Source organism: Equus quagga, chromosome 11 (genome assembly GCF_021613505.1).
Source record: "Equus quagga isolate Etosha38 chromosome 11, UCLA_HA_Equagga_1.0, whole genome shotgun sequence".
NCBI classification, from domain to species: domain Eukaryota; kingdom Metazoa; phylum Chordata; class Mammalia; order Perissodactyla; family Equidae; genus Equus; species Equus quagga.
Genome location: NC_060277.1, coordinates 35,345,122 through 35,372,765, shown reverse-complemented (window position 1 = coordinate 35,372,765; position 27,644 = coordinate 35,345,122). Strand labels below are relative to the sequence as shown.

The 27,644-nt window shown below is 42.2% G+C and overlaps 1 protein-coding gene across 1 annotated transcript in view; it reads left to right on the top strand.

The window, feature by feature from the left end:
• Positions 1–3,723: 3,723 nt before the first annotated feature.
• The window catches only part of KLHL32 (kelch like family member 32), a 190,334-nt gene continuing 166,413 nt past the window's right edge, over positions 3,724–27,644 (top strand). Inside the window, exon 1 of the mRNA XM_046677862.1 lies at positions 3,724–3,823. The gene's annotated coding sequence lies outside the window, so the exon portion shown is untranslated. The remainder of the gene's footprint in view (positions 3,824–27,644) is intronic.

The window sequence follows — 27,644 nt, the reverse complement described above, 5'->3', positions numbered from 1 at the left end:
CCTTTCCCCCTTTCCCGCTCCTTCTCTTTTTTTTGGATATTACTAGCTAGCACAAGTATCCTTTTACATAACTTTGTGCACTTTTGTTTGAGGTAACTGTTGGAGGAGGTCATTGAGAGGATGTGACTACCAGTTGACCCGAGAGCTGGACCCAGGCAATCAGAGGCTCCTCATTCCCTCGCTTGTCCTTGGAATGTACGTTCTGCCCACTATTCCCATAGTGGGAGCTGTTCCAAGGACAGAGCCCTGAGACAGTAAGGTGTTCCTGGGACTGTCAGGATGGTATACATGACTGAACCCAGTTAGGCCTCCATATAAACGTTTAAGATTCTGCTGGGTGAGGGTGGACGTCTACTCATCTTGTGGCTCCCCAAGACAAGACTCATATGTAAGTTCCCTTGCTTATTAAACCTGCCGCCTACAGATCAGGAGTGGTCTGCCTCTTTCTTCGGTTTCTCCTTGACCTCTGCATACGGTGGCCAGTTTGCAAACCAACGGTAACCCCAGGACAAATTCCTAGAAGTGGAATTGCTGTACCAAGAGGCATGTGCATTTAAGCAAAAACAAATGTAAATATTGATAAGTTGTCATCCAAAAGGTTCATAGCCACTTGTATTCTCATAAGTTCCTATTCACCCATATTCTAAGAGTAGGTATTATAATCTTTTACATCTTTCCCAATCTGATACATGAAAAAAAATATATAATTTATTTTAAAATTTGCATTACCCTAATGATGATTAAGAATGCCTTTCATCTTTTGTTTGTACTTATTAAGTAATGCAATTAAAACATTTTGTCTTATGGGTGGGATTATTTTCTCTTCAGTAAATATTTACTAAGCACCCATTCCGTGTCCAGTTGATTAAACAAACATACATAACAACAGTGTTTGGTACCAAAGAAATGACAGAAAATACAAACATCAAAATTGTTAACGGTAAAAGATTTTCCCACGGCATAACTGGTTTTGAGTGACTCTGGCTCCTGATGAATAGGATGAATTAGCTACAAAATGTACCCACAAGTAATTGAAGAAATTGAGGTGTTACCTAGAATTATTTTGTATTTTCCACTTGAAAACTGGAGAATATTAGCCAAAAATCAATTTTGGTATTGGCATAATTAATAATGATCTGTTCTCTCTGGAAGTACAGTAATTAGAAATCTGGGTCAGTGACTCCTTAATGTCACTACTGGTTTGTGACAGAAAACCATGACACTGGCATGAAGAATGACACCTCTTCATTTGTTATGGGATAAGGCAGCTATGACAGGTGTTTGTTCCGGAGTTGAAGAAGGAGCTTTGACATAGCTCTCTTTTATGATGTAGTTTTAAGTTGAAATCTGATCTGTCTAGACATAATTCCAACTCTCTCTGTCACAGAGCTGTTAAAAATACAGATTTTATAAAAGGTTTGATAAGGCTAAATTTATGCTATGCTTTCACATCTTGGTCCCTGGACAAGCTGATAACAGATGGGGAAAAAACACTACAAAACCCTACCATGTTCCCAAGTGTTTCCCAAGTATGTTAAGAGGCAGGCTGAAGAAAAAAAAAGTGCTCCACTCTCGACTAACTCTAGGATAGGTGGTTAAGAAAGTGAAAGAACTTTCTTTACTGTAAGATCTCAGAGTCTTTAACACCACAATGTGAAAGGGAGTCAGTTTTCAGTATTTCCCCAACTCATCTGACCCAGGCACTCTGTTTCCTATAGTGAATGTCTATTGTTCACTATACGTTCAGTTGGGGGGGGGCCGGGCTACATGACAAACAGGCCCAGAAAACCCATGGGTCTTATTTTTATTTAAGTATTTTTTTTTTTTTTTGAGGAAGATTAGCCCGGAGCTAACTGCTGCCAATCCTCCTCTTTTTGCTGAGGAAGACCGGCCCTGAGCTAACACCCGTGCCCATCTTCCTCTACTTTCTATGTGGGATGCCTGCCACAGCATGGCTTGCCAAGTGGCACAATGTCTGCACCCTGGATCCAAACCGGGGAACCCTGGCCGCCAAAGCAGAATGTGCCGACTTAACCACTGCACCACCAGGCCAGCCCCTCATGGGTCTTAAAATGGAAAAATTGCTGAACCATTGATTTGAGTCTAATGAGAATGTTAAGGACACTTCAAAATAGATCAGGGCACTGTTCCTAGTGTTATCGAACCTGCAGCGAGTTGGCTCACCCGTTGTGCAGCAAGCCAATTGCTGACACCGGGTGTGGTGGAAGAAAGTAGGAATTTTATTATTGCACAGCACTGAGCAAGAAGAGAGGGCAGCTAACACTGAAATCCCAAACTCCCCGAAAAGCTAAAAGGGTTTTTATTTGGGGTTTTAGGTAGGGGAGGGGGAGCATATGGCCTTGTTGGTCGGAGCTTTCCCACCAGCCTGTCTTTGGCCTTGAGACACTTGCAGAGAGGAGGGAGTCCGTGACCTTGCTGGTCAGCAACTTTCCCACCAGCCCCTATCTCTTTGCTTTGCCGGGAGGAGATGATCCAGGAGCTTGTCCTTGGCTGTGTCTGTTTCCACGGAGGATAGTGGATTCTGGAGCCAGGAAGCCAGAGAGTAAGCAGGCAATGAGTGTTTTGGTTTTAACCCCATGTATGCTGGGTTTAATGTGGGGAAACTGATATCAGGGTCGGTATCACTCGCCCAAGTGTGGAAGAACAGAAACCTGCAAGAGATGGAACGACATTCTGTGAAATGTCCTCTTGATAGTAGTTTAAAACGCTAACCTACAAAATAACAGTTTACTCCAATTTAAAGTTTAATTCTGCTGTTACCTGCTGCCTTAACTCCACATCGGACCAAGATTTTCAATTCAAAAGTGGAATAGGGAATATTTTTACGTATTAAAATTATTCAGTCAGCTTAAGTATGGGTTTCTGAGCATGTTTGACATGAGTGACCCGCAAGTGACACAAGATTGGGCCCTGCCCTGGCATTCAACGTGGTGTTCTGTGGTTGTTGCCTGTTTGCAGTTTTAATGCGGAGTCAGCTGTAACCAAATACCCTTCCTGATTGCTCAGGTTCAGGGCTTTGGTCTGTCCTTGGGGATCCCCTGTCATTTCTTAAAGTTACCGTGAGGTCGTTCTCGACAGTACCATTTTCTCAACGAGGCCCAGTGTATAGGTCCTGCCAAGGGGAATGCTAGGAATAGGGGCAATTTGAACTTTACAAGTAAGTTCAGGGTCACGGACAGGGAAGCAGAGAGCCAGCACTCGCAGGTACACCAGGTTAGGGGCACTGCATCCGTTCCTGCGGCGGCAGCTGCCAAGGCGCCAGAGAGCTAGGAGAAGGGCCGGCGCGGGGGAGGGCAACTTCCGGAGAGAGCGGGCGCGCGCGGGCTCGCCGTCGGGCAGGGGCGGGGGCGCGAGCGGGGGCGAGGAGCGTGCGCGCTGGCACCCGGGGGCGGGAGGGGGCGGAGCCGCTGCGCGGGCTGAGCCCGCCCCGGGGTCCGCCGAGGTGCGACTCGTCGCTGACGCGGCCGCCTGGGGCGGAGCGAGCCCGACGCGCCACCTGCAGTGCCGGCTGCTGCTTTCTATTTACTGGGAAACACTGTTTCCCCGCGGGAGCGTCCGCGAGCGCGCCGGCAAACACACGAACACACACACACACGCACGTTCACGGACACGCACGCTCGCACACACACGCCAGCGCGCTCGTTCTTCACAACTGCATCCCCAAACCAGCAGAGCGAAGCTAACGCGGTTTCGCTTAACCTCAGCATCGTGGGGCGAAGCAGAGCCATTGTGCATCAGGGAGAGCCCGGTGCGTGCGCTGCCGCCTCGGGTACCTAACCCCGCAGACCGCTCACCCCATCGGGTAAGCCAGTCTCTCTCCTTGTAACCTGTTTGGGGTTGCTGCCTGCAGACCGGAGGGAGAGGGTGGGAGGCTGTTGGTGCGCCAGTGGGGGCGAGACCGGAGTTGCAATTTCAGGGGCGTGCAGCCCCTGCAGCCTCTACCACCGTCATCTAGGAGAGCACTTACTACTCCGGTTACTTATTCTACCAACCCTGGAGTTGCTCCCCCCACCCTCCTTCCCCCAGCCCAAGATCTGCTGTGCTCCTTGGTTACCAAGGAGACTTGCTTGAACATAAGCTTTGGGACATCTCTTGAAAGAACTGGCTTCTTAAATGATGCTGTTATTTTGATTTTTAAGAATAAAATATACACTGAGGACCATGTGGTAATTTGGCATTCGTTGATCTGTTTTCAGGCGAGGGTTACATTCAACTTCAAGAAAAGCTGTAATTGCACTGTATGGTATGCTTAAAAAGGATTCGTCAGATGAATTTTTCAACGGATTGTGTCTAGAATCATAAATTACTCCCGTTTTGGTGATCTTATAAAGAAAGCTGATTCCAATTACAATCCCTTCTTCCCGTCTATTTCCACATATTTTGCAGTTCACTCAGGCGTGATTATCTTAACACTAAAAGCAGAAAATGAATTTATTGTGGTTCCCCACACAAGGATGATTTCCTGTTGCAAATTGACCGGAACAGGAATACATATGTGAATTCTTAATGTAAGGAGATAGCATTCATGACGTGACATCTTTGCTAACATTTCTGTATCCACTGCATCATTTAAGTGCACTTTTCTGCGCCTCTGCCTATCTCTGAGAAGACTGTTTTCTTTCAAGTCTCTTATTGATTTTTTCGACATATATTTGTAGATAGTTATAGATGTAGATAGTTATAGATATAACCTGTGTGCCATGGCTTAATACCCCTGATTCTAAGCTTTTGGAGCTTACATTAAAATGTAGAGAGGAAGGAGGCACAGAAAAAGCTTTATAGATCCTGGTTTTTTTCTGGTGGATTGGATCCTTTGCTGCAGCGCTGAGTGAGGCCCAAGGAGGAGGTCAGAGCTCATGTCTCTCAGGAACCCCTGATAACTGAACTGTCAGTTATAGTGGAGGCCTCAGGTGCCTAGTGGGTGAACTTATAACACAGCACTTGAAGGGATCAGCAAGTGAGTAATTGCACTTTACGCTAATTTCATACCTTGATCACCAACAGAAATGACCTGGTAAAGATACACTGGCATTCAACAATTCATTTTGTTTTCCTTTGATGTTTGGTCATCTTTTCTACCTCTTATTAAATGAAGCAAGGAAATATATCAAGTTCTTTTTAGTTATATTTTAAACTGTGTCATACAGAGAGTAATAATATGAGGAACAAGGAAGGCAGTCATAACAGGTAGGTAGAGGGGATGTATGCAACCGACAGGCAGCTAGGAAATGAGTAGTGATGACAAACATTTCACATTACAGTTTACAAAGTACTTTTTGTGCACTTCTTTTTTAACGCCCTTGAGAACCTTGTGAGGTCAAGGAATTATCTTCAATTTAAAGCTGAGGGACCTGAGACTCAGAGCTTGCTGAAGGTCACAGAGCTAGTGCATGGGGAAGCCTTTTTTGGATCCAGGCTCTTTGCCTTTAAAAAGAATCTTATGTCTGCATTTCCAATGTGTGCAGGTCTGATAGGTAAGATAAGGGAGTAGAGCGAGCCCCAGGGGAGACACGTGGGAGAGAGGGAGTATGGCTGTGGCCTCTGGAACCGGTAAACCGCTATAAAGGGAGCAGCTCCTACTGGACTGTAGCTGATTGTTGCCTCCTCAGCTCTAAAACATTCTAGTGTTTCAATGAAAACAGAAGCTTCCAGATTTTTTTTGTGAAGTGTCTTAATTTTAAAAACTGTAAGGACCACATTAAAAATGTGTCTGGGCCACATGTAGCCTATGGCCTGCCAGTTTGCAGTCCATAAGTACTGAGGTCTCATTCAATTCTAGAGTGTTTTTCACAAATAGAATACTGATGTGAACAAATTCATCCATCATTGGACAAATGATTGGGAGTTTTCTGATTTTGATATTAAAATCTCTAAAAAATGTTCTACATCCTTTCTTCCGTAAACAAGCCCAAGTTTGTTTTTGAGGGTTCCTGGGTCCCTCTCTTATACCGCAGAGAAAATAAGAGCAAGAAGTAGTTCAAAATAGGAATTTTTGAATCTGGTGAAACAAAAGCATTTGGAGTGTAAAACTTCCTGGCTTAATTTTTTTTTTCTGGGCGCAAGACCAAGAAGTATAGAAAAAGTCAATTGAATACCTGTCATTGTAGGAAGAGGCAGAATTAAAAAAATTGATCAGAAAGAGGAGCATCTTGAGCCTTTCGATGAAAACTTCCTAATAAGGCTTTAGATAATTAGTTAAAACCCACTACAAGACTGCAAGATTCCAAAGAAGCAAGAATATAAGTGGGAACTCAAAAGGACATTCAGTTCCAGCACCCTGGCATAGAAAATGCTGTTCACTCCTTAAATAACAGCATCTTGTAATGAGGCAAATACCTTTTGAGAAGCTGCTACTTTCTCATGTTTCTATGAAAGCTACAAGATGTGGGGGACTCCACTGAAGCAGACCTGGTGGTCAGAAAGGAGTGTTATTTGTGTTGTTTCTTTCGTGGATCCAAAGAAGTGTAGTTAAAAAAAAAAAAAAAGGGCCAAGATTGAACAGTGGCTTCTAATAGTCCTCTTATTCTAAAATCACCCTCTAGAAGGATTCTTTAATAACAAATAAATGCATTTCAGTTTTTAATTCATGGAAATGTGTTGCACCTTTAGTAAAGAGCTATGCAGATATTAGTTAATACTAATGTAACAAAGTCCTGGCTGGGTGCTGTGGAGATAACATCTCTGCCCTTAAGGATTCAGAGCAAACAAATTTGCTGCTCCTGGCAGCTGCCACTTTTCCAGGCCCTTCTAAGTGCAGACTACTTTCCATATCGTCTTCACAACGTCCCTGTGAAGTGGGCCTCTTATTTCCATTGTACACATGAAGTATCCAAGACTGTGTGAAGTTAAACTGGACCAGTGAAAGAAAACTTGAAACCTCAGCAGCCCTTCTCACTTCACACCCATCCTTCTCTGCTGATTGCCTAATGGAGGTTGTAGACATGTGCGTAATTGTGATTTTGAGGCAGTTGTGGGTTAAATGCTTCAATAAAGATACAGGATTCAATAGAGGCACAGATACAGGGAAAAGAAAATTCTGATTGTGGAGATCAGGTCAGTCCTGTGGAGGAGAAAGATTAGTGCTGGACCTTGGTGGCTGGGTCTGATTATATTAAATGAAGATCCCTTTAGCTATGGAAAGATGGGAGGCTCGGCCACACAGTCAGTTGGAAATGTGAGTTGAGAGGATAATGCTGTGATATCTGATATTGATGAAGTCATCATGGTAGCTAAAGGGATGACCATGCTGTAGGAAGAAATATGTTCTCCAAGATGGAGGACAGCAAGAAGATGAAACTGGGGTGTGTAGGAGTGAGCAGAGGAAGACAGGTTGGTGAAGGATAGCGAGAGGGGAATTGTTGCCATAGAGGAGAAGCAGAGCATGTAATACTGATTCTTCTAAAACCCTGAACATAAGGGCAGGGGGTGAAGCAAGTGGTATGATCTCTACACAGAGTCTAGTATACAGTAAATACCCATTAACTATGATAGTGTATCTGTATTCTTAACATCCAGTGTCTGGCACATCTTTTCCTCTCGTGATACCACTTGTCTGTGGGAAGGAAGCCTACATAGATATTTTACATGAATTCAATTGGGAGTGGACAAATAACCAGATTTTCAAAAATGGGGAAGAGATTCTGCAGATTAGAGGAAAAGAGAAAAGCATATCACTGTAAACATTTCCTTTTAGTAAGGCTGTAGACCTGGAGGTAGGGAGGCTCTTGCAGATGGAGATTTTAATGTTAGATGTACCTTTGAGGAAGTCTCATCTCATATCTGTGGATAGGTAAGGAGAAATGTAAGCTGTATTTAGCTCTTGGAAAATCTGTACTCAAACCTAGAGGGAAGCCTTTAGGGAAATGTACTCTGCTCTTGATCCTGACTGGGTCAGTGTTTTTGTTTGTTGCTTGAATGGAGATATGGAAAAAATGTGACAAGTCAGCGGAAGTTAGCCTTGGATTCAAGTGCTAAATCTGCAGAGACTGGGTGCGAGAGTTAGAATGATGGGCACATGGAAACAGGATGAAAGAAAACAGAAAACATGCCATAGCTAGCTAGTCTAGCGCTGAGGACATTTGGCACGACAGGAGTTTGCTTTAAAGTTGGAGGTACAATATAAGCCAAGTACATCAAGTACAATATAAGCCAACATGGTGATTTGCTCTTCACAGACATGTTTGGCAAGTAATGGAAAATATTATGAATAAATGATGTAAGGAGGCCATCTTTTTTATTAAACAGGGTTTTTGGGGAGCGTGGAGATAGGCCTGGCTATGTCTCTGAGTCAGGCAGTGCCTTACGTTCCTCTTCCCTCCTTATATAACTGGTTTCCGTTATTTCAGAATTTCTTCCAATTTGTAGAGTAGAACTTGAGAGTTTATCCTAGAGCATCTTGCTTTCCCTCTTATTGAGAATTAATAGATGGAATTCATTTTGCTCACCTTTTCCCTGGTTCTGTCGTTTCTTATTTGATTTTTTTTATTTTTTTGAGGAACATTAGCCCTGAGCTAACTACTGTCGATCTTCCTCTTTTTGCTGAGGAAGACTGGCCCTGAGCGAACATCCATGCTCATCTTCCTCTATGTTATATGTGGGATGCCTACCACAGTATGGCTTTTTGCCAAGCAGTGCCGTTTCTGCACCCGGGATCTGAACCAGTGAACCCCGGGCCTCCGAGAAGCGGAATGTACAAACTTAACCACTGCACCACTGGGCCGGCCCCCTCGTTCTGTCGTTTCTAATTGGGTCCTTCGTTCCCATATCCTTCTTGCCGAGATCTTCACCTAAGAGGCGGAGGAAGCACTAACTTTCTTCTTATTTCTTTTGTTCTTGCCTTGCTTCATATGCACATTACACTGCATTAATGCATTTAACTTGGTTTAGACATATGGCACTATAAATTTTGGTGAGATTTTTAGAAGAACCGTGTATAAAAAATAACTGTTCCGCAAATTTGACTTGGAGTCAGATTAGTTCCGCAGATGGCAAAATCACTGAAAGCTGTAAATTTGTCTAAAATAGTTTTGCAATGTTCAAATTTACCAACCTGATAAGATGATTTTTAAATAAAGAAGGAAAATCTTTGGCGGTTTTCATAGACTCTTGACTTTCTGCTACATGTTTATTTGAGGTATAATATATTCTACTTTTTATGCCGGATGAGCCAATTCCAGTTACCTAGAAGCAGGGCTTCCCTGCACCCCCCTCCCCCCAAGTACCATCTTTGGTATACAGGATATTGATGGAATCACTGTCCTGTCCTGGCTGATTGCTTCGGTGGGAACACAGTCAATGCTAATGGGACAGATGCCAAGAGCAGTGGAGGAGGCGTTTTACAATTTTTTATAACACAAATTCTGGTACCTCATTTTAAATTGTGACTTAGAAGCCTTATTATTTATGAGTTTTAGGTCTTCAATTGTATATGCAAAGTAGCATGGCACAGCTGAAAGAACAGGAGCCATGAAGCCTGAGCTGGAATACTAAATCTGACACTTCTTGGCTGTGTTATCCACAGTCCAGTTACATGTCTTTGCTATGTCTCATTTTCCCATCTGTAAAATGGGAATTCTGTGACCTAGATCATAGGGCTATTCTGAGATTAAATAAGATATGCATAGAAAACATCTAGCACAATGCCTGGTGCATAATAAAATCTCAATACTTATTAATTCCTTCCCTTTGCCTCTTCCCCACCTGCATTTGCCTTCCTCAAAATGAGGGCAGAATTCACTTAAATTGCACGCTCTATATAAAATGTCTTAATCCAGTCTGCCAGCAGTGGAAAGGAGCTAGGCTCTTCAAGTAATGGAGCTTTGAGTGAGCAGTGGGCTGCTTGGGTGGGCCCTCCTGGGGAGAGGGATGCATAAATTGGGGTTAATAGTGTCTCCCCTCTCACAAGCCAGCTCCCCCTCTTTTCTGCAGCTCCTGGAGCCACAGCCTGGCCACAGGGAAAGGGAGGGAGGGTTAGTTTCCTTCTCCTTCTCCCTAGGCGACTCCCTGGGGCTCTATTATAGGATCTCTGCAGGGTTCCCCATCTGTGAAAAGCACACAGCTGCCCCTCGTGTCCCCTGTGGATTAATAAAAGCAGCACCAAGTACCTGCTGGGTACAGACCTCGTAGTCTTTATGTGAGGTCAAGTTCTAGTTGCCTACATCTTTCTAGACAGCTAGGGGTTTCCCTTCATGCTGAATTATGTAAATTTTATGAAAAGGTCAAGAGCTCACCAGGCTCAAAGAAAAAAACGTCAAATTCACTTTCAAGTCAGATAGGATTAAAGTCTTCCCAAAGAGAATACTTTCTAGTTAAATCTTTTTTTCTTTTTCCTTTGTAACACTGTCTGTCCCCTCCCCCACCCTCACCAAGCAACTTCTTTCCCTCGCAAGTGGCAGACTAATTTTTCTGCTTTTTTTGATGCAGTTTGATTCTCTGACAACCAAGGAGTACAGATGAGGACAGTGTGTCTTTTTTCAAGGTTTCAAGGTCACTCCCCAGCTCACGGCCTTGGGATAACCCAGACAGCAGTAGAAATGGGGAGCAGCCCACCACACTCGGGTGACTTTTTTTTTAAAGATTTTATTTTTCCTTTTTCTCCCCAAAGCCCCCCAGTACACAGTTGTATATTTTTAGTTGTGGGTCCTTCTAGTTGTGGCATGTGGGACGCCACCTTAGCATGGGCTGATGAGCAGTGCCATGTCTGTACCCAGGACCCGAACCGATGAAACCCCAGGCTGCCGAAGCTAAGCGTACAAACTTAACCACTCAGCCACGGGGCTGGCCCCACTGATAACTTTTGTAGTAGTGATAACAAAGAACATTTACAGGAAGGTAGCCTGAGCAGTAAATTTGAGGAATCCATATGCCAAGCTAAGTTCCGTTTTTATTATACAATGAATTACAAAGCACATTCGTACGGAAGAAACAATTTCTTGTACTAAATGTGCTGTGGTATATGTGTATGCATGTATGCATGTATATATGTATTCCAGTGTTTCGTTAAATGTGTTGCAATTTAATAATTCAGATGTATTTTTAGTAGTTGATGAGTAACCTTAGATACCAAAAGTAACAAAGGCTTAGGGAATTGCTAATGCTACATTTGTGATCATTTGTCAAAGACGGAATATCCTTTGACAGTTTCTTTACTCTCTATGAATCCAGAAGAAAATATAGTAAATTTCTTTTTAGAAGATTCAGTATGTAGTGGATATTAATTATAGTGAGGTGTGAGTTCTAGGATGAAAAATATGGTAGCCAAGATGCCATCAGTGCCAGATCTTCTATTTGCATCCATTTCATAGACCAGCAAGTTACAAAATCATATTACTAGGGAAAAAAGCACCTACTTTAAATATGGACACGTTCTTAACCACTTCCCAAATAACAGCTATGGTTATTATTTTGGAACATAATTGAGGTAGATATCTGAATGAAGAGATTTATTTTGATAGAGTCTCTCTTTGACTTGCTTCTTCATCTATTCCTACATTCTCTGAAAGGCGACTTTCTTTTCAAATGCTGTTTTTGTGTTAGGCAGTAGTGTAGATACAGTCCAATAAACCCTTCGGCTGTAGAGTCACTAGTCTTTCCCAGACTGATGTCCTTGAGCTGATATGGATGATTGGTTTTTCGAGAATTCAGAGCTTAAAGAAAAGTGGAATGTAGGTTTTGGGTTTTTTCTTCTATGAAAACGTTAATTACCTACAATCTGATTTAATTTGGGCACAGCTTATCTTCTTTAGCTTTGGCTCAAAGCTATTTATCATTTCTTGAAGTTATGTAATATCACTTACAGATCGGGCTTCCTAATTGATCAAATGTCATTTGAGAAACTCATGCACAGCCCTGAGGCCTTTCTACACAGCATTTAACTTGACTTTTTACTGAAATTCTAATTTGGGAATCTTGGTGTCATCTGTAGGGTTTTATGATAAATTTCCTTTCGCTGACCTTGTAATCTTTCACAAAGTTGTCAAGTTTTGATTTCCAGGTTTTGTGTTGCTCTATCAATGTTGCTCACCAGAAGTCTGCAGTTAATTTATTGTCACCATATATTATTAATTGCTTTGAAATGGAATATTAATATATTCTATGTATGTAACTGTCAACAGGTTTGCAGATGTGGGTGGCATTCTTTGGCCATCACATTCTCTCCTTGTGGCTGAGGGTTTGATGAGCATGGAATTGGGATAGGAGGAGTTAGTTTTGTGGTTTAACCATGTAGTAGCATCAGCCCCTCATGTTGCCTTTGAAAATGAGGACATACTTTACTGTCACCTGGACCTAATGGGGCATGAAATTCCCAGACCCTCTAAATATGTGCCTTGATTACTGTATTTTTCTTTTTGGGCACTGTATTCTTTGAGTTTTTTTGCTTCCTCTGTATTGACCTCTTTTTGGAAAACTGTATCTTGTGATTGCTTCAGAATTTTGTTGTCGTCATTTCTTTGCTCATGTGTGAACTTACAGTGCTTCAGTCAGCAGCTGTTGGTATACGGTTCCTTTTTTTGATGAAGAGACAGAAGAAGGATGTAAGAGACCACTTGCATCACAGCGTTAAGGGAGTCTGCTTAATGGGTTGGACCACCTGTTGACCAAGATATTTAAGAAGTCAAGGTCTCACTGACTTAAGAACTTTTTTAGGATTAGGTGCTTTTCCTCTTCTTATCTGGACCCTCATGGTTGACTGCAGGAGTGGGAACGTACTGAGGGTTTTAGGAAAGGGTCTTTCTATGTGGCACAGGACCCACCAGTGTTTCAGCCGGGAAAGAAGATCATCGCAAAGGAGCCAGCCACATTTCCCTCCCTGGCCAATTTCCAGGCTTCCCAAGGGCAGTGCCAGAGTTGACAAGGCCTTTTCTTAAGGCTGCTCCCACCTCTGTGGTTGCTTGGGTCACAGAGCAGAACTGAAAATCCCTCACTGGTATCTGTGGAGTAAGGTGAGGCTGGGGGTGGGCACAATGAGGTGGATTGGGAGAACCTGGGAAAGGGGTTAGGGCTTGATTTCAGAGCTCTGTGCTTAAATCTCCTTCTCTATAAATAGGGATAGCATTAAGAATCATGAGAACAAAATAAAATATATTTTTTAAATGCTCAGTTTATATTAAAAATGCTCTGCTATTGCTTTTAATTGGCCATTCTGGAACCTTGCTTTAGAAAATGATATATTACCATAGTTTTACAGAACCAGGCTGACCCTCAGAATGCCCTGTAAGTTGCTTTAAAAACAGAGATTCCTGGAGCCTCTATATTTATTGTTTTGGGATCTGCATTGGTGCTGAGCCACTGTGTATTAAAAAACCTTCCCTGAGTGATTCTGATGATAGGTTTAATTAGGGAACCGCAGGTCCCGAGGGCAGTGACCTGCTCACACTCTCCTTCTTATTCCTATGTCCCAAGGACCAACCATGCTACCTGGACCTGGGCCTCAGCCTTCTTGTCATTCACACTCAACAAAAAAATAGCAAGTTAATCAGTTCTGAGGTCACACAGCTCCTTGGACACTCAGTGAACATTTAAACATGGCAGGTAATTCTCTACTAACCAGGGGCCCTGTCTAGATAGAAATCATGATGTGTTATTATCATCTTCACGCCTGAAAGAGAAGTTTCACTCAAATTTGTGTACAACTTCTCAGGTGGATTGCTGCAGAGAGCATCTTTATAAATGTCCTCATGTTGTCCAAAATCAAAGTAGTTAGATTGCTTTAAAAATGTACATTTCTGTGTAAGATTAAGATGCTTTTTGTTTTATAATTTTTTGGAATTAGAGCTTTGATGGTGGTCACATGATATTACATAAGCCAACTAGAGAATGCTGTTTCTATGGTATATGAAATCTTACGAGTCATTGATTTACATTGAACTGTTTCAGATTTGTATAGATCTTTACCACAGGATTTGGGGAGCAGAGAGGCTACAAGTTTGAATTGTAGTTTGCTCTTTATTTTTGGGAGAGTTCAGAATTTGCTTTGCAGATTTTTAATAGGCTTTTCAATTTAATATTTTGTCCTTAGAGACTGGCTGAAACAGTGTGACTGTGTTTATGTGCATCTTTTATGACTGAGGGGACTCTCCTAATATTTCATGACCTTAACTATCATCATCTTAAAGGACCAAAACATTTGAATATCAGGCATTTTGAGGAGATTTGCAGCTGTTAAGCACAGGTGTAAAGATAAGGAGAAAAAGAAACCTCACCATTAGACAGCTCATGGAATTATAAATAAATTTTAGATTATCTACGAAAATGATCAGGATTATGCATGATGAGGTTGTTGCTTAATTATAACTTTAAGAGAAGTCATTTTGAGGTATGTGAGTGTATGAAAGAAGAAAAGATACCATACCTAAGTTTATTTGTACCTGTTAATTTAGTCATTATTATAACTATTGTGGTTTCTCTGATATTGAGTTAGGTACAAACCAGCTTACTCTCCATTGTAGGAAAGTTTTTAATAATTAAGAATATTTTTGAGTCGAAGAAAAAGTCTTTTGACCTAAACAATGACCATTTCAGAACTTTTATTGAGTTAACTTTTCACCCCTAGAAAATCAGGTGAAATGCTATGTGTAGAACTTTGCTAAGTTAGAATTAGGATGTATTCATCTGCCTTTCATGTCAGGGATAGGAGAGAGAGAGATGGGGATGGGGATGGGAATGGGGATGGGGGTCGGTGGAGACAACTGTGAAAACGCATTTACCATGAGTTGGTTTTGAGGCTGCAGCCTTCTTAGGTGGTTAGCACTTGGCCATTGTGCCAAAATCATCTCTTTGGCCATCTGTGCCAAATTATAGGAAGAAATGGCCTTGGGCACAGCTGCTGAGGCTGTTGTATGCTTCTAACTCATGTATTAATGATAATGACCACATAGAGAAGTCCAGTGGCCAAATGTGCAGAATAAATAAGATAGAACCAAACACACACATATAAATTTAGAAGTGTGAGAAAGAAAAATCTGTTTTATGTCATGAGATGAGAGTAGGTATTATTTAAATCACCAGATAGGAATTTAACCTTTTCTACCTTCTTCTCTTTACAGTGGCTTTAACTTAAGGAGAAGTAACTCACAAGAGAGATTGACCTTGAATTTGGGCACTTCTTTGGGGTGCTTCATGACTTTTCCTCTAACATTGATATTTATAAAGGAGATGGATTTCATTAATATATCCAAACATCCAGTGATTGGGCCTTTTCCCGGCTCAGCTGGTCCCTTTGAGGAGAATCACTCAGGGATGAGTGACTGCCGTTTGCTGTCACTGCACTTTTTAACTTCTTATTGATTAGCTGGGACCAACAGCAGGACTTTTCTAGGCAAGTTAAGTCTAATGTTGTTAGAACTATAATTAAGAAGTTATAAGAAAATAAGCTTTTCAGCAATCCTAAGGATAAAAAGAAGCCAAAGAATCAAGATTTTAAATAAACATTTCTACATTTTGCATAGGCAATTCATTTCTCTGAAATACCTCAATTAATGAATGTATTAGAAGGAAACCTATCCTATAGTGAAGTTGACCTTTAAAAGAAAGTTACAAAAATTATGTGAAGCGATGTTGGCATATATGATATAGCTTAGTAGCAAAGTTTCCAATACATGCTTTTTAATTTTTTTTCCTCCAAACCTGCCTCATCCAGAGCTTCTCCATCTTTACTTCCTCAGGCCTCAAACCTTGGAATTATCCTTGGCTTCTTTCTCTCACATCTCACATCCAAATAGTCAGGAAATTTTTTTGGCTCTACCTTCAAACTATACTCAGAATCTGACCATTTCTTTGCTGCCTGCATTGACCCACTTGGTATCACTTCTTGCTTAAATTACTGCAACAGATTCCCAGCTGGTCTCTGCCTCTCATAGGCTCTTCTCAATGCAGCAGCCAGAGCGATCCTTTTAAAACCTGAGTTGGGTCATGTTACTGTTTTGGTCAAAACTGCAATAGCTTCTGTCCCGAGAACCAAGACTCTCTACGCCATCTGTTCTCCTGCTTATTCCCTGTCCTCACCTTCTTCTGCTCTTTCCCTGTCCCCTCCTGCACTGGTCTCACTGGCCGCCTTCTCTGCTTCGGCACCTGTGTTCATACTTCCTGGTTCCCCCTGTCTGGAATGCTCCTCCTCCTGGCTCTCCCCAGGCTCACTCCCTCACCTCCTGCAGGTCTTGGCTCACACGTCAGCTTCTCAGTGAGGCTCACTGTGATCACCAGTTTAAAACACAGCCCACCCACCACCCCTAGCACTGCACTCTCAATTCACCTTGCTCTGTATTCCGTTTCCTTTTCCATAGCTCTTATCACTTTCTGAGAACAGCTTCACTGAGGGAGAATTCATATACTGTAACGTTCACCCACTGTACTTTACTTGGTTTCAAGAATTTTTAGTAAATATATATAGGATTGTGCAGCCATTACTACAGTCCACTTTTATGTTTCTATCACCCCAAAAGTTCCCTAGTGCCCAGATACAGTTATTCCCACTCCCACTCCATCTGCATCTGTATCAATAAATTTGCCTTTTCCAGACATTTGAATATTAATCTTCTCTGACTTTGTACCACCAGTGCTTAGCATAGTGCTCAGCAAATGTGGAGCAGCGTGTTTGTGTAAAATTAAAATGTTACCATATTCGCGTGCATCTGACCTTATTTGCAGATGACTAGGGTGTTATCTCACTATTCCGTCACCAGGTCCCCTCAGTTTCTCCTCCCCGACGTCTTGCGTGTCCTCCTCTCTCCTTCTGTTCTCGTGGCAGCTCTTCCGATTCAGGTCCTCAGCACTGCAGCTTCTTTACTCATCTCTCGGGGCCACTTTCTCTTTTCTTCAATTCTTTTCCGTGGACTTCTGTCGGAGTAATATCTTTAGAAACATGTCTTCCATTATCTCACTCTTCTTTCTGAAAACCTCCTGTGACTCTCCAAGACCCCTGGCTTAATTAGTCTCAAAAAGCATTTGGCCCCCAGCCTTCTAACACTGCCCGGTGTGAACCATCTCCCTTTCCCAGGCTCTGTAAATAGATATGTTCAGGAGATACTGATTTCTATACAGCCTCTTGTGTTAATGTACATCCGATTCCTAAGCCTCTTTGTCAAGAAAGGTGTAATTTAATAAAAAACAAACAAAAAACTCTTAAAGCCTCTTGGAGCTGGCGATTTAAAGGAATCCAATAATTTATCTGTATTATAGTTTTCCACATTGGATGTTCTCAAAACAGCAACACTTCCAAATTTGCTTTATCCCAAGGTTTTTTTGTTTGTTTTTGATCAAGGGTTTCTCTGGCCATCAGTGTACTGAAGGAAAGTTATAGGATTATCTCCATAGTGGAAACAAAGCGCATGTCTGGCTAAGGCTGCGCAGCATCAGGACTAGACCTCAGCTCTGTTTGGTTCACTGTTGTTTCCTGCCACAGGGTCCTGGGGCTCCTGGCCTGGGCTCTCAGTGTTGGTGCTGGGGCAGGGCTGGGTCCTACCTTTTCTTCTGGGATCCAACCTTCTCGTGCACGTCTTATGTGCTGCAGTTGCCATGTCCAACTTTCTCCATGCTGTTGTTACTGCTTCTGCTGCTCTGGCCCTCCTTGATGACCAGTGATATTAAAGCTGCCTTTGAACTACACTCTTCACCAGCTGCTTACCTCCTCCGCAGCCAGTGGGCTTTGACTGCTTGTGCCTGCCTTTCTTTCCTTGTGCAGCAGCAGCAGCAGCTTGTCAATGGAATGGCTTTGAAGACAGGCAGCCCTGGGGTTGAATCCTGGTTCTTTCATTTGCTGCTTGGTCTTAGGAAAGTTCTGTCTTTGAACCCAAGTATCCTTATTTGTACTCCAGGGACAGTTATACCTACTCTACAGTATAATCATGTGGATCAAGAATAATAATGTACATAAGTTTTTTGTCTGGCACAAAGTAGGCACTCAGTAGATTTTTGCTGTCTCCTATTAGGATTATTCTTAAGCGGAGGTAGGAGAACCCAGAGAGCTAATGGTTGCTCCCCTTTTATTGAGGAGAGCAGGCCTGTCTTCCCATTATCACTTCTCGCCGGGTGTGGGGGTATGAGAATCCAGGCAGTCTCATTTTGACTGCCACCTGTGTTTTCCTCTACTCAGACTCTAATGCTAGTGAACTTGTGGACCACACCTGGTCTGCTCGTGTGAGCCCCTCCATTTCAGGATGAAGGCTATAAAAGATTCTGTGTTGTTGTTGCATCTTAAATGTGCTGCCATTGGTGTTTTTGCTTATAACAGCATTGTCAGTTTTCTCATCAATACTATTCTATTCTGTCACAAATGCTTATTTGGCACAGAGACACTGGGCATCTGTTAGCTGTCAGGCCGTGTGCCAGGTGCTGATGATTCAATGGTGGGGAAAACAGATCATAGCTTTGTCATCTTGGAGCTGCCACTCCAGTGGGAGAGATAGACCTTCATTGAATGATCTCACAGATAAGGGTAAAATTACAATTGAAATAAATGCTGGCAAGAAGAGGTTCATAGTGTTATGAAAAGTGTAAAAAGGGTTTTGGCCTGCTCTGAGGGGGTGGTGAGGAAGCCTTCTCTGAGAAAGTGGGGTTGGGGGTCTGAAGGATGTGACAAATTAATGAGGTGACAGCCAGAGAGTGGAGAATTCCTCAAATAAAGGAGAAAAAATTCATGTGCAGACGCTCAGTGCAGAAGAAACATGGTTGGGAAGAAACATGGTGACAGCAAGGTACTCTGGGGTTCAGGGACCCAGGGAGAGTGTGGGTGTAGATGATGCTGGAAGGTGAGTAGGGCAGGGACACATCTAGGCCTATAAAGCTGGTCTTTATCCTAAGAACAGTGGGAAGCCATTGAGGAAGAGTTTTAATCAGAGAGTGACAGGACCTGGAAGGCTAAAAGCGGCTTCTAATTGGAGGAGAGCGCTCATCAGTTTAGGAAGGCGCTGGAGTCCTTGCTCTGGTTCAAATCAGAGATGATGGTAGTAGCTTGGCCTGGGGAGGTGGGGATAGAAAAAGAGAGGAGAGTATTTAAGGGCTGTCAAAGAGGTAAAATTTTCAGGTTTTGGTGATGGATTGGACATTGAGAGTAAAGGAGAGCGAAACCTAGTGACTCCTATATCTGTGTGGGTGGTGGTGCGATTCCACACAGCTGAGTGGGTGGAGGTGCCATTTGCATGGGCGGTGGTACTAATCCATACAACTGCATGGTGGTGACATTGCATGCAACTGGACATATGTTGGTACTATTCATTGAGAAAGAGATTCTAGAAGAGGAACAGTTTGGGGGATGGGCGGAATGAGTGAAGAAAATTACCAGTGTGGTTATGGCAATATTAAATTTGAGTTATCTTTAAGATGTTTAAATGAAGATGTCAAATAGGAGGTTACTGTATGTTTGGACATCATAGAAGACTCTGGGCCTGTGGTACAATTTTTGATTGGGGTTGCAATTGCCTAGGGATAGAGTAGATCATTAAACTCAATCTCATGGAACAGCAGTTAATGATTAGGTACAGAAAGAGGAGCACAAAGGAGCAAAAAAACTGTATAGCCGGAGCAGAAGGAGGAAAAACAGGAGAGGGTGGCAGCATAGAAGCCAAGAAAGTAGTGTGATTCAAGAAGGAGGGAGCATTTATGGATTTTGAATGCCGCCAATATCCAATAAGTCAAGGACTGAAAATGACAGTTGGATTTAATGACAGTAAAGGTAAGGTTTGCATGGTGACTTAGCGATCAGAGGCACCCAGCAGCCCAGCCCTCATCATTTTGCCGCTGAGTTTATCCCAGAACCATGCCATAACTCTGCTTGAGCAGCCCCAAGAAGGCAGAGCTTCCCAACTGGTAGAATAGAAATTAAACTTGAGTTATAGAAAACAGGAAGATGAGCTTTCAGTTTTCTTGTGTACCAGAGTTTGCAGTAAGATTGATCTTACCTGCTCTCTAAATGATGCCTACTTATTCATTCAGCAGACTTTATTGGCTACTTTGAATGGAAGCTAGGCGAGACATGCTCCATGTCCTCAGTTCACTCACAGAACAGCAGAGAGGAAAGATCAACTATAATACATCTATAACTGTCATCTAGGCTAAATGTAAGCATCCCTAACACAGGCACAAATGATTGGAATTCAGAGAAGGGAAAGCTTAATAGATGATGTGGAATACACAATCAAAAATAGAAACATGAAATGCACAGTCAACAATTCAGCATATTTCAGGGTAAGCAGCCTTCTGTAACTCTGAGATAATTAACACGTTAAGATTTACTGTAGATTTAACACTGATAGTGCATTAGTCTTTCTTAGGTGTCATCTCTTCCTTTGTACTTTTGCGAACAAATTTTTCAAGTCTGTTTCAAAGCTTTGCTTACCAGGCTGAAATTTCAAAAAATATATTTCTCTGAAAATGCTTTTAAAGGTACAGCTTTTATGATTCACATGTTCCTATAACAAACTAAATTTAACTGAAGTATCCACAAAGTCAGCATTGCTTTGGGTGGAAAAGAGTGAAAAAGATGTTTTTCTTCTTTCAACCTGGGTTGATGGTAGTTTTTAAAAATATTGATTTTGAGAAGTACCTCTGCTAAATAATTGTTCCTCTCTTTTAAGAATTCCTCTCATTGAGGAAGTGGTCACAGGTGAATTTCAATATTTGATTTAAGAAATATGATGGTTCTTTTTTCCTCTGAAAGTCAGTTTGTATCCCCATTAAGAACTAGCTATACTTAATTTGATTTAATTTCTTAAATTAGTTTCCTGAGTGACTTGGATACATTTTAGTCAAATGAAACTATAGTTCTGGGAAACTGATTTTGTCATGCAAATGAGGTTTGATATGAAGTGATAATCGTAAAACAATTTGGGTGAAGACTGGATGTTGTCTCCAGCTCTGTAGAATCCATGAAAGCCTTTTACCAACAGCTCCCTAAAAAGGGAGCCTGGGAAAGTACCTTCTCGGCCCCGCCTCTGGAGCCTCTGTGGGGTTCTCTACCTCACAAGGATCCCCTGGGATGGTGCCACATAGCTGCTCTTTTTCTCTCTTTTACCGTTTACTGCTCTGCCCCACCTGCACTGAGAGAGGACCCCCAAGGAAAACCTGCACCACTTTCTTCTGCTGAACTCTTAGTTCTCCTGTGTTGTGGGTGGGTGGGTTTGAAGTTGGATGGGGGAAGTGGTTGTCACACACCTTTTGGAGAATCTAATAAATGATATGGCTCCTCTTTCCTGTACAAAATGCATGTATGCATATGGATTCAGAAAAAGAGTGGCATATGACAGCAGGGGCTGTTGCGTGCTTGAAGTCTGTTCAGGGATGCCAAGGTAGCAGCTTCTGCTCTGACCTGTCCTGGGTACCGGGATCTGAAGGAGCTTCCTCAGCAACGTGTTTCATCCCAGTGTTCTCCTGCTTTAGAGCCACTGGTGCCTCCACAGTTGCTCTGTAGCCCAAGGTCAGCTAGCCCCACATATCCTGGTCAAGCTGGCCTGGCACTACTCCCAGCACCGACCCTGTTCCCCTTACTGTCTTTCCAGCCTCTGCCCTCCTGCACATGCCTGATCCCTCACACACTTCTTTACCTCCCTCTCAGGCCAAGACCTGTGAACCAACGTTAGCTCCATACCTCTTTCCTCCATGAAACTGCTCCTGATTAGTCCCACCATGCAGTTATTTTCCTTACTTTAGAAATCCTCAGCTCCTCTGCTACTCAGTTTTCTGCTTAGCTATGGAGGGTTGCCTTCTCTTGTTCTCTGGTCATCTCATGTGTTTCCTTAATTAGATAGTGTATCAGTGGTAGAAGCTGTGTCCTAAAGTGTTGGAGCAGGAAAGAACATTAGCAGCGAGATCCTTAATCTTTTATTCCACCTCAGCAAATCAGTAGCAGTGACTTGCTGCAGCTGTGATGTGTGTGTGTGCGTGTGTGTGTGTGCACGTTAAGAATATCCTCTCAGGGTCATATTCGAATCTCAGAGAGGGAGGGAGAGAGGAGGAAGCATAGAGGAATTGAAAAAGCCTTTCCTCAGGTAATTCTGATGTCACGACTTCCCTGTCCACCACCATCACTAATCCTTTGGTGTCCTCATTCTGCAGAGAATCCTGACTAATGCAGAATGCTCCTGCGCTAGCCTAAGTAATAAGTAGGCAATCTATTTCACCTCTTCCTTGCCCACAAGCCTTGGTTAAGCATTCAGTGCCAGAGATTTAGAGGAGGGAGGGGAGGCAAACAGGGAAAAGAGAGAACTGAGATGAATTGATGTATGCCACCCTCTACACACATTCTTGCGCACACACGCATGCTTACCTACGCATACACACATGTACACACATATACACACCTATACACACACCTGCACATGCACACATTTGCACTCACATAGTCGTCCCTGCATATACACACACACACATTTTCATTCCCCCATCATGGGGTAAGAGACTATGATGGGCCCATTAATTTTTTCGTCAAAATGTATTTGGTTTATGGTAGATGCAGATTCCATATTCCTCTAGAACTGGCTCTTATGGACCTGGGTCTCTTGGTGGTGTTCAAATAGAATCTATGCCATAGTCTGATTTTTACTTATAATTCATAGAAGAAGAACAACTTTATACTATTCTGCCAAGGAGGTTTCTCACCTACATGCAGGCTGACGCCTGCTTTATCTATTTCTGCTGACCCCTAGTGTGGAATAATTTCACATGAGGTGTGAAGAACTCTCCAAATGAGCTTAGCTGGAGCACTTTCCTTTCCACGTGAGAAAGCAGAAGCCCAGAGAAGCAAACTGACTTGCCCAGGGAGACAGGCATTAGCAGAGCTGGGAACAGTCTCTGAGGCCTTGCGCTCATTGGTTGGTCTTTGGTTTTATGGCCCCCATGGTCTCTTACGCAGTACACATTTCATAAGCCTTCACTTTTTCTTGTTACAGTCAAGTACTTTGAGCTTCCTGCTGTTTTTTCCTTGCCATATGCACAGACACTCACCCCAGCCATCTGGAGAAGGGAAAAGTCATATCTGGCAGAGGAAGGAGTATGCAGATGAATTCTTTTTATAATTACTCCAAAGAAGGTTGTTGAAGGTATGATTTATTTAGCCAGCTTCTTCAGATCTGGATTCAAAAGCCGTTCTCATATTCTGAAAATATTTTATTTTGTACAAAACTCTCAGGACATTCATTCTTTCTCAGTCGGTGGTCTCACTTTTCAGCATGTGTCTCTGACTTTCATAGCTCACCGAAAGCTAGTACAACACCAGCATTAATTTGACCCCCAGCTGTATTCTTTCCCTGTCAGTTCCTGTCCTCCAGGCTGTTGCTCAGGGTTATATCAAAGATGGGAGCAGCTGGAATCGGATGCCTGTGATTATTAAGACAGTAATTACTGATCGTGCTGACACCAGCAATACTAGCTGGTGCTTAAATAATTGAAAATGTTACCTATGAGGCAAGCATAGATTCAAGGTGTGAGAATTCAAGGCTATTCATTTGGGGAATAGCCTAGACGATCATAAAATGTTTTCGTTCTTGTTTTATTTAGACATTCTGGCTAAAAATGCTCTGTAGAGATAATGAACTTCCTCAAGTTTAACCAGTTGTCTTTTTTAACTTCTTTTCAAAACAGAACTGTGTAATAGGATCTGGAGGAATGCTGTTTTGGGGGAACAAATCAGTTTTCTTAGATTTCTCAGGTTATTAAGAGAGAAATGCCCCATCTGCCACAGTCGTAGAATGAGTTTGATGGTGCCCTAAGCTTATATTGTACCTCATAGTTTAGAAAGTACTTTCAAACTTATCATTTCATTTAGTGTCAGTGAAAGTATTGTGGAGGAGATAGTTTTACCACTGTCTTATGGAGAAGTAAATGTTGGCTGAGAAAGGCTAAGTGATTTGCCCAAGTTATACAACTAATAACTTGTGAGGTTGGGTTAGACATAAGATATGTTTGTGATTTCATAACACTTTCCAAATCTGTGAGGTGGCAGAAAACTCTAGGATATACCTTTGTGTATTTCTTATATTTGGGGGAAATATAAGAAATATTGTCTTCTTTGGTGGAATCTTCTAGATCTATTAGTCATCAGAGGAGTAAATAGTTACAGGAAGGGAAAAATGCTCTTAATAGATTTATAGAATTTTCTTCATTGCAAGAATGGTCATCTTTACTTTTAAATTTATAACTCTAAGAATATAACACTACTTTCATAACTCTTTTCATGTATAGGCTATGACTACCCTATACAGTTGTGTGCCCCATAATGACATTTTGGTCAACAGCGGACTGCATATATGATGGTCACATAAGATTAGTGCCGTATAGTCTAGGTGTGTGGTAGGCTATACCATCTAGGTTTGTGTGAGTATACTATGATCATACAACGATGAAATCACCTAGTGACACATTTCTCAGAACATATCCCCCATCATTAAGTGAGGCAAGACTGAATTACATAGTTCCAGTATTTCTGTACTGAATTTGTAGATCTCTTATCATGAACTACGCTGAATATTTTAATTTTAATTTGGAAAGCATTTCGTTGAGAAATTTGTTGTAGCTTCTGGTACTTCATTTTTATTTGTTGTTGTTGTGCCAGCTCTGTGTGCTGGTTTTAGGCGGTGCGTAGCAGGGCTAACTCCAGCACTTTCCATTGCTAACCATGAGGCCAGGTAACCCGTAACTGTGCTTCCTTTCCAGAAGCTAAATCCCACATCCAACTCCCTTAGATCAGAATCGCAGGATGTACTCTAAGATTGGGGCATGTCTGGAGAACTTGTGCGGCAAGCTCTTCTGGGGATCACAGACCTTATAGAGAGAATAGAAGCTTATAAGCTTAGTTCCAGCCCAGCAGGCTAGTGTCAGAGCAAAAGTTTGACTCCAAGTAAAACACTATGTCTGCCCCCAGATTGTCCCCTGGCCTAAGTCCACTTGACTCAAGCCCAATTTCTAAAAAGAGAAGGATTCTTTACAAAGAGCTGGAAAGATAAAAAAGCATTGTTTAGGGGCCGGCCTGGTGCTGCAGCGGTTAAGTCGCATGTTCAGCTTTGGTGGCCTGAGGTTTGCCAGTTCAGATCCCGGGTGCGGACATGGCATGGCTTGGCAAGCCATGCTGTGGTAGGCGTCCCACATGTAAAGTAGAGGAAGATGAGCATGGGTGTTAGCTCAGGGCCAGCCTTCCTCAGCAAAAGGAGGAGGATTGGCAGCAGTTAGCTCAGGACTAATCTTCCTAAAAAAAAAAAAAAAAAAAGCATTGTTTGACTGAAACCCCTATGGATCCTGAGAGCACAGTGGCATTGGTGAATTGGGCAGCGCTGGCACTTAGAATTTTGGTCTTTTAGAAAAGGGCAGTCTTGGGCAGTGACTCCTTCAGAGAAGTGGCTTTGTGGCATCTAGGAGCTCTCACAGGCTTTACTGCCATTGTCAGTGATTTTGGCATGAGCCTGTGCCCCTTTGGTGTACACCTCAGGAGATTCAGCATTGGGCATTGCTGCACAGAGGGGACAAGTGAGAATATGGGGGCTGAGAGGATGAGTATTTTTTGAGAGCCCATCAGACAAACCCTGGAACTGATGAGCTGGTCCTCCCTGCTTAGTTGAAGTTTCTACGGTTATCCATGTGGGTGAAAGACCAGAAAGGGAATGCTTTATGACACTTTCTGGGATTCTAGTTTTTGCGGAAGTGGCTTGGAAATAAGGGTTTCTACAAGTGATAGATGTGATTTATTTTCTTTTATGGAAAAGTGTTACTTTACCAAAGAAATAGCAACAGAATTAGTAAGCTTTCAGACATTTAAAATGTGAGTTTATTTAGGACAAAAATAATCTTTTAAATTAAAAAAAATTGATAACTATCATTCTAATTAATGTAACCATTCAAAATTCTATATAGTATCAATTTTCAGTTTCTGGTAAAAAATTATTATTTTTTACATGAATCCTTCATCTAGATCCCATTTCCCTCGCTTGATTTTTTTCATGGTACTTATCACTTCCTGGCGCACCCTGTAATTTACTTATTTGCCATCTTTCTTGTTTATCTGTCTTCTCATGCAGAAGGTAAGCTCAGTGGGGCAGGCATTTTGTCTGTTCTGCTCACAGTGTGTCCCAAGTGCCGAGAACAATGCCTGAAATGTGGTGGACACTCAGCAAATACTTGTTGATTGTTAAATCAAGAATCTGTCATTTCACTGCTGATGAACTTGGATTTATTATACGTGTTTTGTGAGGAATGGACCGTGAGGAGTTGGGGCCTGGAGAGTTCTTTTGTGATATTAATCATTGGGCCAAGTAAAGTATGGATGAGGGCATAGTAGTAGCGGGCCACTTCTAAATTTCTGATTTTCATTTTAAGCGTTTGCCCTTCCTAGGCCTTTAGCTCAGAAGCAGATTCCAGCCCTGCGCCCACAGACCCGGAAGTAGATCCTAATGAGATAATCACTCTTAGGTCTTCCTTCTTTTCTGTTCCTGTTCCTCCAGGCAGGTTGTTTCATGCCTTGGTTATTAAAAACGAGTAAGGTTGAAGTGAGAAGTGGCTGACAAAGGAAAAAGAAAGGGAATGGCCGTAAAATAAACCATGAGCAATATTAGAAAAATGCGTACCGTTAGGTTCTAGATACTTACCAAGAGCGGGAACATGTTTCATTCTAAATGTTTTTGGCAGTCATTGTAAACTGTGAAGCTTGATTAGTTACTTGATTTAAACATTAATGAATAAAACAAAACCAATCGTTTAGGAGCATCAGTACAATTCATTTCCTTATACTAGGATCAGAAAGAAATCCTTCTTACGGTTCTCATTGCAAAGGGCACTGTGTAGTGAATGTAATGAGCACTGTCTTCCAGGTGGCTTTACAGGATTATCTCATCACCTTCTCTGAGGCTTTCATTTCCCTTATGCTTCAGTATATAGAGTGATGGTAATTTAGGGGTACAGATGGGGAGGTAAGATAGGGTTGAAGTCTATAGCCTTTTTTACTCTGGCATAATAATGACAACAGCTAACAGTTTTGCAGATTTTATGTTCTTAGCACTGTTCTTAGTACTTTACTTATATTGACTTATTAAACTCTTATGTAACTATGCTGTGAGGTAGGTAGTGTTATTAACACCATTTTACAGAATGAGGAAGCTGAGGCACAGAGAGGTTAAGTACTTGCCCAAGGTCATATTGCTGGTGGGCTGGGAGTGGAAACCAGTTTGACTACAGTGTGTGCACTCTTATCCACAAGCTAAAATGCCTTTCTGGAACCCAAGGCTAGATTTTCGAAGGTCCGCAAGAGAAATAGTTATGCTGAATATTTTGCAGAAAATTATGTTATAGCTGACATCTTAGAAATTATTGAGAAATTGGGAAAGAGATTTTGTTTTCTGGAAAATCCCTGGAGTCCAGCTGTTCTGTGTTGCTAATTCTGGAGGCAATATAGAGTACGATGAGGGATGTGAACTCTAGTCACACTTACCTGGGTTCCAGTCCTGTCTCTGCTGCTTACTAGCCCGGTGACCTTGGGAAAGTTACTTCACCTTTTACCTCAAACTGGAGGTTGGGTTCGTATTGTCTGCTTGGTAAATTACTATAGGTGGCATTCCTAACAATTTCTCCAGAGAGACCAAATTTTTTTTAGTGGTATGTGGATGAAAAACAGGCAGCTAAGACATTAGATAGTTCCTGGGATGTAAAGAAAA